The sequence below is a fragment of the Littorina saxatilis genome, linkage group LG14 (genome assembly GCF_037325665.1).
Source record: "Littorina saxatilis isolate snail1 linkage group LG14, US_GU_Lsax_2.0, whole genome shotgun sequence".
NCBI lineage: Eukaryota > Metazoa > Mollusca > Gastropoda > Littorinimorpha > Littorinidae > Littorina > Littorina saxatilis.
In genome coordinates, this window is record NC_090258.1 from 25,949,734 (window position 1) to 25,966,269 (window position 16,536).

Consider the following 16,536-nt stretch of genomic DNA (forward strand, 5'->3'; position numbering starts at 1 on the left):
TAGCTGCCATTTTTCAGCAAGACCGTATACTCGTAGCATCGTCAGTCCACCGCTCATGGCAAAGGCAGTGAAATTGACAAGAAGAGCGGGGTAGTAGTTGCGCTAAGAAGGATAGCACGCTTTTCTGTACCTCTCTTTGTTTTAACTTTCTGAGCGTGTTTTTAATCCAAACATATCATATCTATATGTTTTTGGAATCAGGAACCGACAAGGAATAAGATGAAAGTGTTTTTAAATTGATTTGGACAATTTAATTTTAATAATAATTTTTATATATTTAATTTTCAGAGCTTGTTTTTAATCCGAATATAACATATTTATATGTTTTTGGAATCAGCAAATGATGGAGAATAAGATAAACGTAAATTTGGATCGTTTTATAAATTTTTATTTTTTTTTACAATTTTCCGATTTTTAATGACCAAAGTCATTAATTAATTTTTAAGCCACCAAGCTGAAATGCAATACCGAACCCCGAGCTTCGTCGAAGATTACTTGACCAAAATTTGAACCAATTTGGTTGAAAAATGAGGGCGTGACAGTGCCGCCTCAACTTTCACGAAAAGCCGGATATGACGTCATCAAAGACATTTATCAAAAAAATGAAAACAACGTTCGGGGATTTCATACCCAGGAACTCTCATGTCAAATTTCATAAAGATCGGTCCAGTAGTTTAGTCTGAATCGCTCTACACACACACACACACACACGCACGCACGCACGCACATACACCACGACCCTCGTTTCGATTCCCCCTCGATGTTAAAATATTTAGTCAAAACTTGACTAAATATAACAAGTCGCGTAAGGCGAAAATACAATATTTAGTCAAGTAGCTGTCGAACTCACAGAATGAAAGTGAACGCAATGCCATTTTTCAGCAAGACCGTATACTCGTACTCGTAGCATCGTCAGTCCACCGCTCATGGCAAAGGCAGTGAAATTGACAAGAAGAGCGGGGTAGTAGTTGCGCTAAGAAGGATAGCACGCTTTTCTGTACCTCTCTTTGTTTTAACTTTCTGAGCGTGTTTTTAATCCAAACATATCATATCTATATGTTTTTGGAATCAGGAACCGACAAGGAATAAGATGAAAGTGTTTTTAAATTGATTTGGGAAAAAAAAATTTGATAATAATTTTTATATATTTAATTTTCAGAGCTTGTTTTTAATCCGAATATAACATATTTATATGTTTTTGGAATCAGCAAATGATGGAGAATAAGATAAACGTAAATGTGGATCGTTTTATAAATTTTTATTTTTTTTTACAATTTAAGATTTTTAATGACCAAAGTCATTAATTAATTTTTAAGCCACCAAGCTGAAATGCAATACCGAACCCCGGGCTTCGTCGAAGATTACTTGACCAAAATTTCAACCAATTTGGTTGAAAAATGAGGGCGTGACAGTGCCGCCTCAACTTTCACGAAAAGCCGGATATGACGTCATCAAAGACATTTATCAAAAAAATGAAAACAACGTTCGGGGATTTCATACCCAGGAACTCTCATGTCAAATTTCATAAAGATCGGTCCAGTAGTTTAGTCTGAATCGCTCTACACACACACACACACACACACACAGACACACAGACACACACACGCACATACACCACGACCCTCGTTTCGATTCCCCCTCGATGTTAAAATATTTAGTCAAAACTTGACTAAATATAAAAAACCACCCGAAAGCTGTGTTTACTCGTTTCGCGTAAATTGTACATTTTTTTTCAGCTTTGAAATTGTTTTGGCTTGGAGAGTCAGCGCGCTTTGGCTTGGAGACTAATTCTCCACAGGCACGTTCTTCCCAACCACAGATACCAGCGTCGTCCGCGACGCTGGAATAAAGACATCGTTCTAAGATCGTTAGAATCTGCTTATATCAATAGCACATTACGAAAAGCTTTAAATATGTAAAAAATCGATTTTCTCTCCAGAGAAGGAAAACAAAGGCTAAATGAGACCCGAAGGGTAGTAACTCATTTTGAACTGAGTTCAGGATGATCGGCCTCTTGATCGGAAGGAATTCAAATCCCGGCCGCGGCCGCCTGGTGTGTTAGGGATGAAGATTTTTTAAATCTCCCAGGTCAACTTATGTGCAGACCTGCTGGTGCCTTATCCCCTTTCTTTTGTAAACGCAAGCACAAGACCAATTGCGCACGAAAAAGATCCTGTAATCCATGTCAGAGCTCAGTGGCTTATAGAAACACAAAAATACCCAGCATGCTTCCCACGAAATCGGCGTATGCTGCCTGAATGGCGGGGTAAAAACGGTCATACACGTAAACATCCACTCAAAAACATGAGTGAACGTGGGAGCTTCAGCCCATGAACGAAGACAAAGAGAAGAAGAGGTTCCCTTTTTCTTTGCTGGTTGACTTTCATCGCTAATTTCTAACTTTTTTGAGAGAAAGTGAATTGTGCTGTTCGCGTTCCGCGACTGCGGCTGACAATGCAAACATTAACAGGCACTTGAAGCGAACACTTGCTTAAAGTTCAGGTGTTCCAATCATTCTGCACAGTCGTTTAACGGCCTAAAAAGGAGTAACTTGAAAACATCAAATTTCGATTAAGGTGCTTGTCTAGCCCCTCCAGTCAGCCAGGATCACATCCGGTGCGAGCATTGCCACGAATTGATAGATGTAAATTATGTATGTGAGAAGTGATTTGAAATTAGGCGCAATCTGTTCTATGGGGAAGGAGGGGGGGATTTCTTGGTTCCGGAATCACCCCCCCCCCCTTTACCCGGCAAATGTACCTTTTTCCTCAAAGAGGGATCGAAAATATCACATTCAAATGCTACATTTGAGCAGCATCTGGGGGCAAGGCCCTGTACCCCTGCCTTATTTTTGAAGCCCCTCCATCTCATACACTGAGTCCAACGTGTGTGTGTGTGTGTGTGTGTGTGTGTGTGTACGTGTGTGTGTGTGTGTGTGTGTGTGTGTGTGTGTGTGTGTTTGTGTGTATTATGACGTGTGTGTGTGTGTATGTGTGTGTGTGTGTGTATGTGTGTGTGTGTGTGTATGTGTGTGTCACGTGTGTTTGTGTGTGTGTGTGTGTGTGTGTGTACGTGTGTGCGTGTGTTTGTGTGTATCGTATGCGTGCGTGTGTGTGCGTTCATGTACATGCGTGCGTGCGTCTGTCTCTCACTGAACATGTTTGTGCATTTGCATGTACCTCTTTCTCTGTTTGCTTGCGTGTCTGGGTTTCAATATGTACCTTCACGGGTGCTTAATTAAAACATGTTGTTATTGTCAGAACTTGTAGCGTTTAATTCGTACTGGCTCTGTGATCGTTCGGAATAAAATTTCAAGATGTCCTTCAGAATATAAAATGAATTTTCAGACAAGAGCGTCAAATGTTTTAAGCAGTGTGAGCATGGCGTTGAGAGGTTCGTTCAGTTCACTGTAATTAACTGTCTGTAATTCGATGTTGCAACTCATAATTTGGATCATGAAATATTCATATGTTCTGTTAAGCTTCACAGACTGCTAACAATAGACTATTTGTTGAAACATATTGGTACCATTAACGCACACTTACTGATATTGAAACAACGTAACGCGAGACAGGGTGATGTCCACGCATTGCAAAATCTTCACTTTGAAAATACAGTCTTTCTTTCTTTCTTTATTTGGTGTTTAACGTCGTTTTCAATAAAAATACAGTCGAACCTGCCCTGGCGACCGCCTCATAATAACGACCACCTGCCCTGGCGACCGCCTCATAATAACGACCACCTGCCCTGGCGACCGCCTCATAATAACGACCACCTGCCCTGGCGACCGCCTCATAATAACGACCACCTGCCCTGGCGACCGCCTCATAATAACGACCACCTGCCCTGGCGACCGCCTCATAATAACGACCTCCTGCCCTGGCGACCGCCTCATAATAACGACCACCTGCCCTGGCGACCGCCTCATAATAACGACCACCTGCCCTGGCGACCGCCTCATAATAACGACCACCTGCCCTGGCGACCGCCTCATAATAACGACCACCTGCCCTGGCGACCGCCTCATAATAACGACCACCTGCCCTGGCGACCGCCTCATAATAACGACCACCTGCCCTGGTGACCGCCTCATAATAACGACCACCTGCCCCCCGTTTTTGTAACGCGACAATTGGCGAGTGAAGCAATTGGGGCGATAAAGTACCGTTTCTTGGGCAATTCTCGCCGCAAGGAACGCTAGGATTTTGCAAGCGAAAGCGAGCATGCCTTGGAGATGCTCGCTACGCCAGAAAAAGATGGCGACCGCGCAGCTTATAATCCGATTTGCTGTCCATGGCTGTTTACAGACCAGTAGAGACGACCTTTTCTGTATCAACCAATGCTGTTTAATTCTTGCATAGCTAGCCATCAAACCGTTTCATATACGCTCTCGCTTACTAGCCCCGCGAGCGGCTATCCACAAGCATGTCTCGTCTTTAAAAAACGACCATCTACTTTACGTTTCTCAGCGTGAGCGCCCTCGCTGGTCGCTTTTCATGCTTAGGGAACGATCCGCTTTTCTGCAAAAGATTCAAGATGGCGGACAAAAGTTGATGTCAGCCACTGAGGGGTGCGATCGAGTTTGACCGACGAATCAGGCATTAATCATTCCGAAGAAATAAGTGACAACAACGTCGTAGAAGATGATCATTGTTGGAAAGTTCAACATGTTCAGCCAAACCTTACTTCGAATTGATCTCTTGTGTGTAATACTTTTTCACTATCTGTTAATCGGTGCAATGCATGCACTGGAACCGTCGTATTAAAGAAAATATCGTCTTTAAAACGAATTTCAAACACAACGGCCGCCCTTTTTTTTTCCCCCTGTGCACTAGCTAGTTCCTAGAGGCGCTGCGGAGCGCTATACATCGTCCGCGGAAGGCCCCCCGTTTCGCAGGCGCGACGGTAACACGTTCTGGGACGCTTTTGCTCTGAAACGGCAGGCTGTACACTTGCTTGTGAGGCGCCGCACAGACGCTCACAGAGCCCACGACTGTGAGTACGTCGTTTCTAAAACGTTCCTACGGCCCCGACGCTGCGAAACGCGCTACTGCTCATGACGAACACCCCAAACGTTACCCAAAGAAGTTTTTTCCCTACAACATTTACCTCAACAACAGTGACCACTTCTCGGGTGGTTCCTAGGGCTCCCACTCTGCGAAACGCGCTGCAGCTCATGACGACACCCCCCCCCCCCCCAAACGACCCACGATAAATTCTTTTTTCTGTATTATTCACCTCAACAACAGTGACTCACTTCTCAATAACGACCATGTCGGTCGGTCCCTTGGGTGGTCGTTATAGACAGGTTCGACTGTTCCAAATCATTGCAGTCTATCAACGGTCTGTGTGTGCTCTGTTCAGTCAGGATAACAGCATTTATACGAGGACCTCCAAACTTTCTTGGGGACCAGGATTATTTCTGCAATCTGTCAGTCTCAGGCCAAGTGAAGGTAAGTATTGGTTTGGACAAACTTTATACACAATCATTTCTGACCAGACAACTCTTGTAATACTATGGCTTTGTGTTTTCTCTACTGTCTTCAGGTAAAAATGGAGTTTAAGGTCGTAACTAGGGCATTTTGAACTCTCCTAGTTGTATTCTTTCCGCATACTAAGCGCAATTTGTGACTGTAAGTTGAGTAAGTGGTGATACTGTAAATACTGGTGAGTGAAAAAAAAAAAAAAAAAAAATCAACACAAAATGAAATCATCCACCCAGACTTCTAGGTTTTCCTTTAAAGGTACTGAACTTGTCAAATCCAGGTGCACGGAGCCCCTGGGGCTTTTAGTCATACCTCAGGCAGCTATCCGTTAGAAGAACTACCAAGTTTTATTGACTTGCACCCAAAGAGTCAAGAACTGCGATTTTTTTACGAATTAATTCCGTACTCGGACCCGGCTGGTCTTGACCTTTTTTTGGATCTAAATTTAGATCAGGTAGATCACCACATCATGCACAAAAAGACAGTCACCAGCAAACTATGTCAGACGTCATCATGAGTTTGTGTAAAACAAAATGGAGGCCGGAATCACTCAGTTGAATCGAACTCCGACCAAACACCACGTAATAACTAGGTTAATTTATGCACTCGCGTGAACAAGAAACTGTCGAGCTTCACAGATGTCGTCGTTGGGTAGTTATGGGTTTGTTTTACTACCATAGGAGGATTTTTGAACTGTAAATGCACTCAGCTGCAACAAAAACGCAAAACGAAGGCTGTGAGCTGCACTGTGCCTTTAAATTGCGATAACTTGAAAACAAGTCGCGTAAGGCAAAATTACTACATTTAGTCAAGCTGTGGAACTCACAGAATGAAACTGAACGCACTGCACTTTTTCACATTGACCGTAGTCCGCCGCTTGTGCAAAACGGAGTGAAACTGACAAGCCTGTTCAGCGCGGTAGTGGTTTCGCTGTGCTGCCTAGCACGCTTTTCTGTACCTCTCTTTTTTTTTTCTTTTTTTTTTAACTTTCTGAGCGTGTTTTTAATCCAAACATATCATATCTATGGAGGTCTCCCTTTTGCGTACTTCGGAGCGGTGTCACGTGATACGCAGAAATGGTTTGGAGGGCAAGAAGCGGAACGGCTAGCGTCAGTGCGCCGCTCGATGATTCGGGAGTGTGTGTGCATGAGTTTTCATTTTGTTATTATTCAAGAACTTGTAGTTCTATTTCTAACTTTGTATGTTTATGTGTGAAGCTCTTTAGTTTTAGATTACCTATTATTTCTGCTTCAGTGTGTGTGAGTTTTCATTTCATTGTTATTCGAGAAATGGTATTTCTAACTTTGTATGTTTATGTTTGGAGAAGCGATTCTTTTTTCCTTTTTGGGATCAAGTCTGGTGTCTGCTTTAGTGCTTACTTTGATATTACCTTAGAACATTTATTGTGAACCTGTAAATGTGTAATGTGTGTGTGTTTTTTGCTCTTCTTTTTTTATTTTTTCTATTTCGTTTTACTTTAGTGCTGCTGAAGACAGTAACTAAAAATTTCCCTGAATTCAGTGTTACGTGTTTTTTGTTTTTAATTTTTATATATATGTTGACAATGACAGTTCAGTTAAATAAAGCGTTGAACACATTATATGTATTTTAATTTTTACCAATCTGTCACTCTGTGAATGTGAAGCTGGTGTGAGTGTGATATTTAACACATTACTTTTGATTTGTACCTAATCTCTGCCTTTGTTAGCTCCAGTAGGTGTGTTTTCAACAGTTTTGTTCAATTTTGTGAAACGTTACTGTTTTGAGACAAACCAGACACATATTTTTCCGTTTAGGACAGCTGGGCTCAACATATTAACTTTGTTGACTAAACAAAGGAGCCATTACACAGATACACACTCATTCTGACAATCACTCACCAGATTCTTCACAATTAAGAAATGTCTCAGATAAGACACACGCAAGCTTAAAAAAAAAAGTCTTAAGAACAAAAACGTTACGGCAACAACAATGTATTTATTAGTTCTTACTAAAATCACATGCTTCAATAAAAAAAAAAGCATAAACCATACAGACATGCTAACCAGCATTGATTAAGGCACACACTTGAGTCAAAAAGCTATGGCATTAACATAAGCAGTGTTGAATCTTGTTTCAAACTGCACATTTCAGTCAAAAAGCGAGTGAATCGGTGTTTCAATCATTAGCAAAATTAATACTGCTGTTGAGGTTTGGAATCAATGAACAATAACTGTTCACACATCAATACTGTCAAAGTGTAAAAAGAAAAGAACTGTACATGCACCCACATACTAAGCATCATATCTCAAGATCAAATAAGGAACAGTGTTGAGCCCTTGAAAATGTTTTCAATAATACACACTTCAGTCAGAAAGCAAAAACAAAAAAGTAACTACACACGCACATTCCTGCCAGCACAAATCAGATAGATACATAAGTAAAATTAATACTGTTTTTCTGGTTTGGCATCCACAGAAGTTATGTTTCTGTTTTAAAGCACACACTTGTCAAGGTATTTATTAGTTCTTACTAAAATCACATGCTTAAATAAAAAATCATAAACTGTAAAGACATGCTAACCAGCACTGATTAAGGCACACACTTCAGTCAAAAAGCTATGGCATCAACATAAGCAGTGTTGAATCTGTTTCAAAGTGCACACTTCAGTCAAAAAGCTATGGCATCAACATGAACAGTGTTGAATCTGTTTCAAATTGCAGACAATAAGTGAATTAGTGTTTCCAATCATTAGCCAAATTAATACTGCTGTTGAGGGTTAGAATCAATGAATGGTAACAGTTTACACATCAATACCGTCAAAGTGTAAAAAAGAAAAGAACTGTACACACACCCACACACTTAGCATCAGATCTCAAAATCAAATAAGGAATAGTGTTGAGCCCTAGAAAAATGTTTTGAATAATACACACTTGAGCCAGGAAGCAAAAAAAGTAACTACACACATGCACGCCAGCACAAGTCATACAGATACATAAGTCAAATTAATACTGTATTTCAGGTTTGGCATCCACATAAACAGTGTTGTTTTTGTTTAAAATCACACACTTGTCAAAAAACATAAAAGTAACTGTACACAGTTCTGTTCAGGTTTAGCATCACTGTAAACAGTTTCAAATCAGGTAGATACCAGTCAAATACAAAAATAACATAAAACTGCACATTGGTCCAATTAAAAAAAAAAAGATTCAGACTTGAGATCAAAAGTAAATAGTGTTGCATTTTTTTTTTTTCAATCACACATTTCAGTCGAATTGCATAAAACTGTACACACATGCTAGGCAGAACATCGCAGACAATGAAAAATGTGTTTCTAGTTGTACATAACAACCCCATCAAATCAAATTAATACTGTCTTTCAGGTGTCGGATAAAAAGGAAACATTATGCAACAAGTATTCACCATCTTGAATGAAATTTAACCAAATCGTCGACGCAAATACGGAATCGCCGCAGCGAAACTTCGCGATCGGCACCACGCTTCCATGTTTTCGCTAAGCGGCGCGGTGACCTCTTGCCCTCCACCCCGGTGCGCACGAAGTGATGACGTCAATAGGGAGACCTCCATATGTTTTTGGAATCAGGAACCGACAAGGAATAAGATGAAATTATTTTTAAATCGATTTCGGAAATTTAATTTTGATCATAATTTTTATATTTTTAATTTTCAGAGCTTGTTTTTAATCCAAATATAACATATTTATATGTTTTTGGAATCAGGAAATGATGTAGAATAAGATGAACGTAAATTTGGAACGTTTTATATAAAAAAAATATTATTACAATTTTCAGATTTTTAATGACCAAAGTCATAAATTAATTTTTAAGCCACCAAGTTGAAATGCAATACCGAAGTCCGGCCTTTGTCGAAGATTGCGTTACAAAAATTTGATTGAAAAATGAGGGTGTGACAGTGCCGCCTCAACTTTTACAAAAAAGCCGGATATGACGTCATCAAAGGCATTTATCGAAAAAATGAAAAAAAATGTCTGGGGATATCATACTCAGGAACTCTCATGTAAAATTTCATAAAGATCGGTCCCGTAGTTTGGTCTGAATTGCTCTACACACACACACGCACAGACACACACACACATACACCACGACCCTCGTCTCGATTCCCCCTCTATGTTAAAACATTTAGTCAAAACTTGACTAAATGTAAAAACTAAACACGAGATTGATTTGTTGATCACCTCAAATTTCAACCGTGGATGCATTTACCATCGTATCATCGCGTTGTTCGTTTCAGGGAGGGAGTAGTTTGAGTCTCGATCAGCAAAAATGACCAGAGCAGTTCTGAGTTGCGCGAGAATGACTGCGACACTTATCTTCTTACGACTGGTATTTGGTGGATTCTCCTCCCTGACACTCGCAGAAAGTGTAAACCCTCTCCATGACAACGATATTCTGCAAGTCTCCCACGTAATGAACGTTTTCCAGTGTCAGAGATTATGCTGGTACAGAAAACCGTGTGCGCGATACTCGTTTCACACGACGAACGACAACTCTAAAGGAAGCGCAGACAACTGTGTCCTGCACGTGACTAAGGGGTCAAATCAACGTCAAGTGGAAGGATGGATTCTCGAGGAAGCCTCTTCTAAAGGAATGGTATGTATACCAAACTTTGAGAGATAATATGGTAATTATAATTTCCAAGTACAGCTGGACGTACAGCGTTTGATTTGGTACCATCATCATCATCATCATCATCATCATCATCATCATCATCATCATCATCATCATCATCATCATCATCATCATCATCATCATCGCATCATCATCATCAGTACACCACCATCATAATTATCACCGACATCATTGTCATCACCATCCCTGCTTATCACTAATGTTGTTGTTGTTGTTGTTGTTGTTGTTGTATCATAAAGTCAAAACATGTATATGTGTGCTGTATTCTAGGGCCTCCATGCTGTTGATTCACTCGAACTGTGTTTAAATTTTAAATGTGTCAAGCGCAAAGAGCATAATTGTAAAGTTATGATGTTGCGCTATATAAATGCTCATTTATTATATTATTATAAGTGTGTGTGCGTGCCTGCGTGTGGCGTGTGTGTGTGTGTGTGTGTGTGTGTTTTTAAGCCTCCAGATCACGGATGCCTACCAAGACCTTGCAACGAAACTGAGATCTGCGTTCCCTACAATGGTAGAGTCAACTATCAGTGTATCCATGCACCAAGTTCAGGTTTGTGTGTTTCACAGAAGCTTGGGTCAAAGTGCTTAGCTGTGTTTGTGTGTGTGCGTGCGTCTGTTTGTGTGTGTGTGTGTGTGTGCGTGCGTGCATGAGTGTATGTGCGTGTGTCTGTGTGTGTGTGCGCGTGCCTTTGTGTGTGGATGTGTGCCTGCCTTACTTGCGTGCGCGCGCGTGTGTTTCAATTAAAGATTGAAGATAACCTTTTCAACTAATCACCATTTGAACCAATTTCTGAAATTCGTAATCAAGAAGAAGACCAAAAATATTCAGCTTTCCCCCGTACCTTTCTGTCCTATTTTATAACAAAATGATGCTCAACATGAAAGCTTCGGAAACTCAAATTTTATTAAACACACACACACACACACACACACACACACATACACACGCACACGCGCACGTATACACACATACACACACACACACACACACACACACACACACACACACATATGAAAGCTTCGAAAACTCAAAGATTCATTAAACACACACACACACACACACACACACACACACACACACACACACACACACACACACACACACACACATTGACTGAATCATTTAACTGTCTTCCACAGAGGTAGACGAGTGTACGCACAGCCCGTGTCAAAACGGAGGGGCATGTGTAGACAAGGTCAAGGCCTACACGTGTGACTGTCCTTCCGGTTTCACCGGAAGTAACTGTGAGAGAGGTAAGGCCAATGCACAATCGCATGCACGCACACACGCACACACACACGCACACACACACACACACACACACACACACAATTGCACACACACACACACTAACATACGCACACACACACACTAACATACACATACACAAGCACACACACACTAACATACACATACACACACACACTCAAAGACACACACACACACACACACAAACTGAACGCACACACACAAACACACACGCACACACACACACAAACACTCACCCACACACACACACACACACTAACATACACATACACAAGCACACACACACTAACATACACACACACACACACACACACACTAAATGTTACTGTCTTCCACAGAGATAGACGAGTGTGCCGACAGCCCGTGTCAAAACGGAGGGACATGTGTAGACAAGGTCAAGGCCTACACGTGTGACTGCCCTTCCGGTTACACCGGAAGTAACTGTGAGACAGGTAAGGTCAAGGAAAAAATCAATATGTTAGTTACCTCGACGGATTCTTTTTTTTCCTCCCGACTCTAGAACCTTTCTTGATCCTAAAAAAACAAACATAAACGACAAAACTCGCTTTCTCCGTTTTTAGAAGAGAAGTTACATCAAGGGTAAACAGCTTGCACGATTTTGGGCTAATGAGAAGCGCTTTTGGTGTGTCTTAGAAAGGTTTTATTATTATGTTGTTTTATTTTAGCGTTTTTAATTATCATTTTAATACATTAATTAATGTATTTATAGTGGATGATGCAAATGACGATGATGATGACGATGATGATGATAATAATGATGATGATGATGATGATGATTAATATTATCCTTGACATTACGATATGACCTTCAGGAAATTGGTTGGACTCAAACTGCAGCGAAACCTGTGCGTGGAACATGACTAAATGTTACTCCGGATACTGTCTCTGTGAAGCCGGCTACTACTTCTCTCACTCGAAGTATGTCTGTGTGCCGAGTGAGTACAATCAAATACACACAGTGACAAACACACGCACGCAGGTGCACACCCGCATACACTCGCATATGAACGCGCACACACGAACTCACACACGCATGCACGCAAGCACGCACTCGCATTTTGCATGCGCACACGTGCACGCAAGAACACACACACACATGCATGCGAGAACACACACACGCACGCACGCACGCACATACACACACACACACACACAAACACACACACAGAAACACACACACACACACACACACACACACACGCGTACGCGCGCAAACATGAAAACACACACATTCACACACACACACACACACACACACACACACGTACGCGCGCGAACATGATAAAACACACACACACACACACACACACACACACACACACACACACACACTGCGCTTCAAAACCAGTAGAAAAGGCTTTACAAAAACAAAGGGATAGGGACAGAGAGACGCAGAAACTTTGAAATTATACGGCAACATGACAATTTTACTTTTTAACTCTCATGTCGTGGAATGTGTTTCAGCCTGCACCAAACTTCAAAACAACTACCTACGCTACAGATTCTTTGACCTGAGAGGACACGATGTTGGTGGCCAAAGAACCACCCATGACGTCACGGAATGCAAATCACTCTGCAACGCCCACTCTTGGTGTCTCGTTTTCGTTGTCAAACACGGCACAACCATGTGTTTTCTGAAAAATGTCACTGCGCAAGAATACCCCCTAAGCTGGGCAAAACTAAATACCGTCGACACGTACCAGAGAATGTGTGAGTAATGCACACGAACTTTTGTAACACTGAACTTTAGCGTTGTGCGTTTATCCAAAGCTCATTGTAAAATGTCCAGTGCTATTTTTGCATGTGAGATAATTTAGTGACAATGATTGACAAAATGAGGCCCAAATGAGAGTATAGCTCGGCCATTATTTTTTGTTGGTCAAAGAAAGCTCGGCCATATTATTCGGATTTACCTTTTGCATAATTATTCAAAATGGGCGCGCCGACCGCACTGAAGGTGGCTCCGCGAAGCTGCCTTGCTTATAGAAAAGTCATCAACGTACACCCCAAGAAACTTATGAAAAACATGGTGATACATGACACTTATTTTACGAAGTCTTAATTGTAACCTTTAACCATTTATCTCACCCACCCCCGTCATCCTCCCGTTTACCAGCCTGCCCCCCTCACTTTTTTTTTCCCTATCGAAAAAAATTTCATGTCCAATATAGGCATTTCAAGCCCTGACGGACAATAAGCCCCTTAATTTTCGTTCGAGGGAGGGGTCCTGATTTGGCCTATATGGTCCGCTGGACCCAAAAAGCAACAACTAACTAACTAACTAACTAACTAACTAACTAACTAACTAACTAACTAACTAACACCGAGGGATTAATGGGATTTGCACAGAAAAAACCGTCTTTGGTCTGACTGTTGTGTAGTTTTTTTGCAAGGGTTCTTCTTCTTCTACTTCTTCTTCGTTCATGGGCTGAAACTCCCACGGCGTTTACGTGTATGACCGTTTCTACCCCGCCATTTAGGCAGCCATACGCCGCTTTAACAGGTTTTTATAATTGTTGTTCAGTTTCTTAACAGGTTTTTATAATTGTTGTTCAGTTTCTTAACAGGTTTTTATAATTGTTGGTCAGTTTCTTAACAGGTTTTTATAATTGTTGTTCAGTTTCTTAACAGGTTTTTGGCTCACGGAAGTGTAGCCTATGCTATGCGATGCTAACTTTTGTTTGTCTGTGCGTGCGTGCGTGCGTGCGTGTGTGCGTATGCATGTATGTCTGTGGTAGAAACTTTAACATTTGACTGAACACCGAAATACTAATTTTACCTGGTTATTATTCAAGCAACAGCTTCAAAGTATTGAAGCAATGATCAACATTTCGTCGGCACGTATGTAGTTAAAGTGTGTATCCAAAGAAAACGGGTGGTGGGGGGTTTTGGGGGGGTAAAAACAGCTGACTGGTTTGTGTCGTGTGTGGTATGTAGACCAGGTCAGGGGTCAAGGTTATGTCAGATCGCGTGAAGGATTGTGGTATAGATACAGTTATCACAGGAGCTGGAGTTCGCCGATTCGGAGAAGACGACTCATGATTTCACATTGTTCGGTTTCGTAGCTCCAGAAAAATAGATAAAGAAGATACCAAAGGAGATTTCCTACAGGTTAATCTGCACAGCGTGTTTCCAGTGCCTGCGCGAGGAAGCGCTGTCGAAAGCGCAGTGTCGATCTGGCCATCTGGCAGTCGTGTCCCCGTAAGTAGGCTACAGACAGACAGATCTAGATCTAGTGTCTCGCACTCTATGCTTACGGTGTGTGTGTATGTGTGACGGAGTGATTGAGTTTGTGTTACTGTTTGTCGATTTCTTACGTGAGCCTTGAAGGCTTCGCTTCTTGTTATAATTGTTGTTCAGTTTCTTAACAGGTTTTTATAATTGTTGTTCAGTTTCTTAACAGGTTTTTATAATTGTTGTTCAGTTTCTTAACAGGTTTTTATAATTGTTGTCCAACTAGTTTCTTAACAGATTTTTATAATTGTTGTTCAGTTTCTTAACAGATTTTTATAATTGTTGTTCAGTTTCTTAACAGGTTTTTATAATTGTTGTTCAGTTTCTTAACAGGTTTTTATAATTGTTGTTCAGTTTCTTAACAGGTTTTTATAATGGTTGTTCAGTTTCTTAACAGGTTTTTATAATTGTTGTTCAGTTTCTTAACAGGTTTTTATAATTGTTGTTCAGTTTCTTAACAGGTTTTTATAATTGTTGTTCAGTTTCTTAACAGGTTTTTATAATTGTTGTCCACTTTCTTAACAGGTTTTTATCATTATTGTATAAGTTTCTTAACAGGTTTTCATAATTGTTGTCCAGTTTCTTAACAGGTTTTGTTAAAAAGAAGAAAGCTTGTTGTTCTGACGTAGAATTGTGCATTTTTGATAATTGTACGCTGGCTTTCTCGCTTTTACTTTCATGCATATTTTCAAGAACATCATCACTGATTTTCGGTGTGTGTGTGTGTGTGTGTGTGTGTGTGTGTGTGTGTGTGTGTGTGTGTGTGTGTGCGCGCGTGTGCGTGCGCGCGCGCGTGTGTGTGTGTGTGTGTTTGCACGCGGGAATATAATGGTTTTGGCGTGTATTTAAGTTTGTGTATGTGTGTCTGTTCTTCACACACACACGCACACACACACACACGCACACACACACACACACACACACACACACACACACACACACACACACAAATACACACACACACACACATTGTGACACACACACACACACACAGAGTGTCACACACACACACACACACACACACCAACACACACACACAAACGCGCGCGCGCACACACATACTGAACAAAAGTTAATAGATCAACTACAATGAGCACTGTTTGTGAACATAATGATCCAAATCACTCAATGAGAAATAACAGAAATTCAGTAAAAAAAAAATAACTACTGGTTTGGAGGTAATATCGTTCATATTACAGGATTTTCTCGTTCAATAAATGCGCGGTTCTGAGGGCAAACTTGACGGAAGGAAGTGACGGAACGACGGACAGATGAATCAAATTAAACAGGGCACTATTTTAAGAACCGTTAACAAAAAAAGGGCGTATAAAGCGCTCTAAAAAAAAAAAGCATAGCTTTGGCACCGACATTCAAAACTAACTTCACAGCTATCCTTATTTTTAAAGCACATTCTGATAATTCAAATTTTTGACATGACAATTCCAAAATTTCTACAAAGCCATCTTTCCCTGCAAAACAAAAACAAACAAAATCATAATTTTGACCTCACAATTCAAAACTATCTTTTCAGCCATCTTCTATCTAAGAGAAAGTTTACAGAGTTTGACATCAACAATGAAAACGACCTGCTAAAAACAAGAAATTCCTCTGATAGGAAAAACACCCCCGTCAAGGGAAATAACCTTCTCAGTTGGTGGCAGTGAGAATGGTTATTTCCCTTTGACCAACGGGGGTGTCCGTCTATAAGTCGTTGTATAATTTTAATCCACCAATAACTCCCTAACCGTGTGTTTGACTGGTCCCAATTTTTGTAAGGACCGTCTCAGGAATGTATAGAACCTGTTCACCAAGTTTGGTGACGATCGGTCCGTTCATTCTTGAGATCAACTTGCGAACACAAACACCGCCACAA

At 40.9% G+C, this 16,536-nt stretch overlaps 1 long non-coding RNA gene across 1 annotated transcript; it reads left to right on the forward strand.

The window, feature by feature from the left end:
* The first annotated feature begins 10,576 nt into the window (after positions 1-10,576).
* Positions 10,577-15,361, forward strand: LOC138946676 (uncharacterized). Its single transcript, XR_011449403.1, has 5 exons — positions 10,577-10,688; positions 11,279-11,392; positions 11,747-11,860; positions 12,242-12,364; positions 12,894-15,361. It is a non-coding gene; the product is annotated as an uncharacterized lncRNA (long non-coding RNA).
* The last annotated feature ends 1,175 nt before the right edge of the window (positions 15,362-16,536 follow it).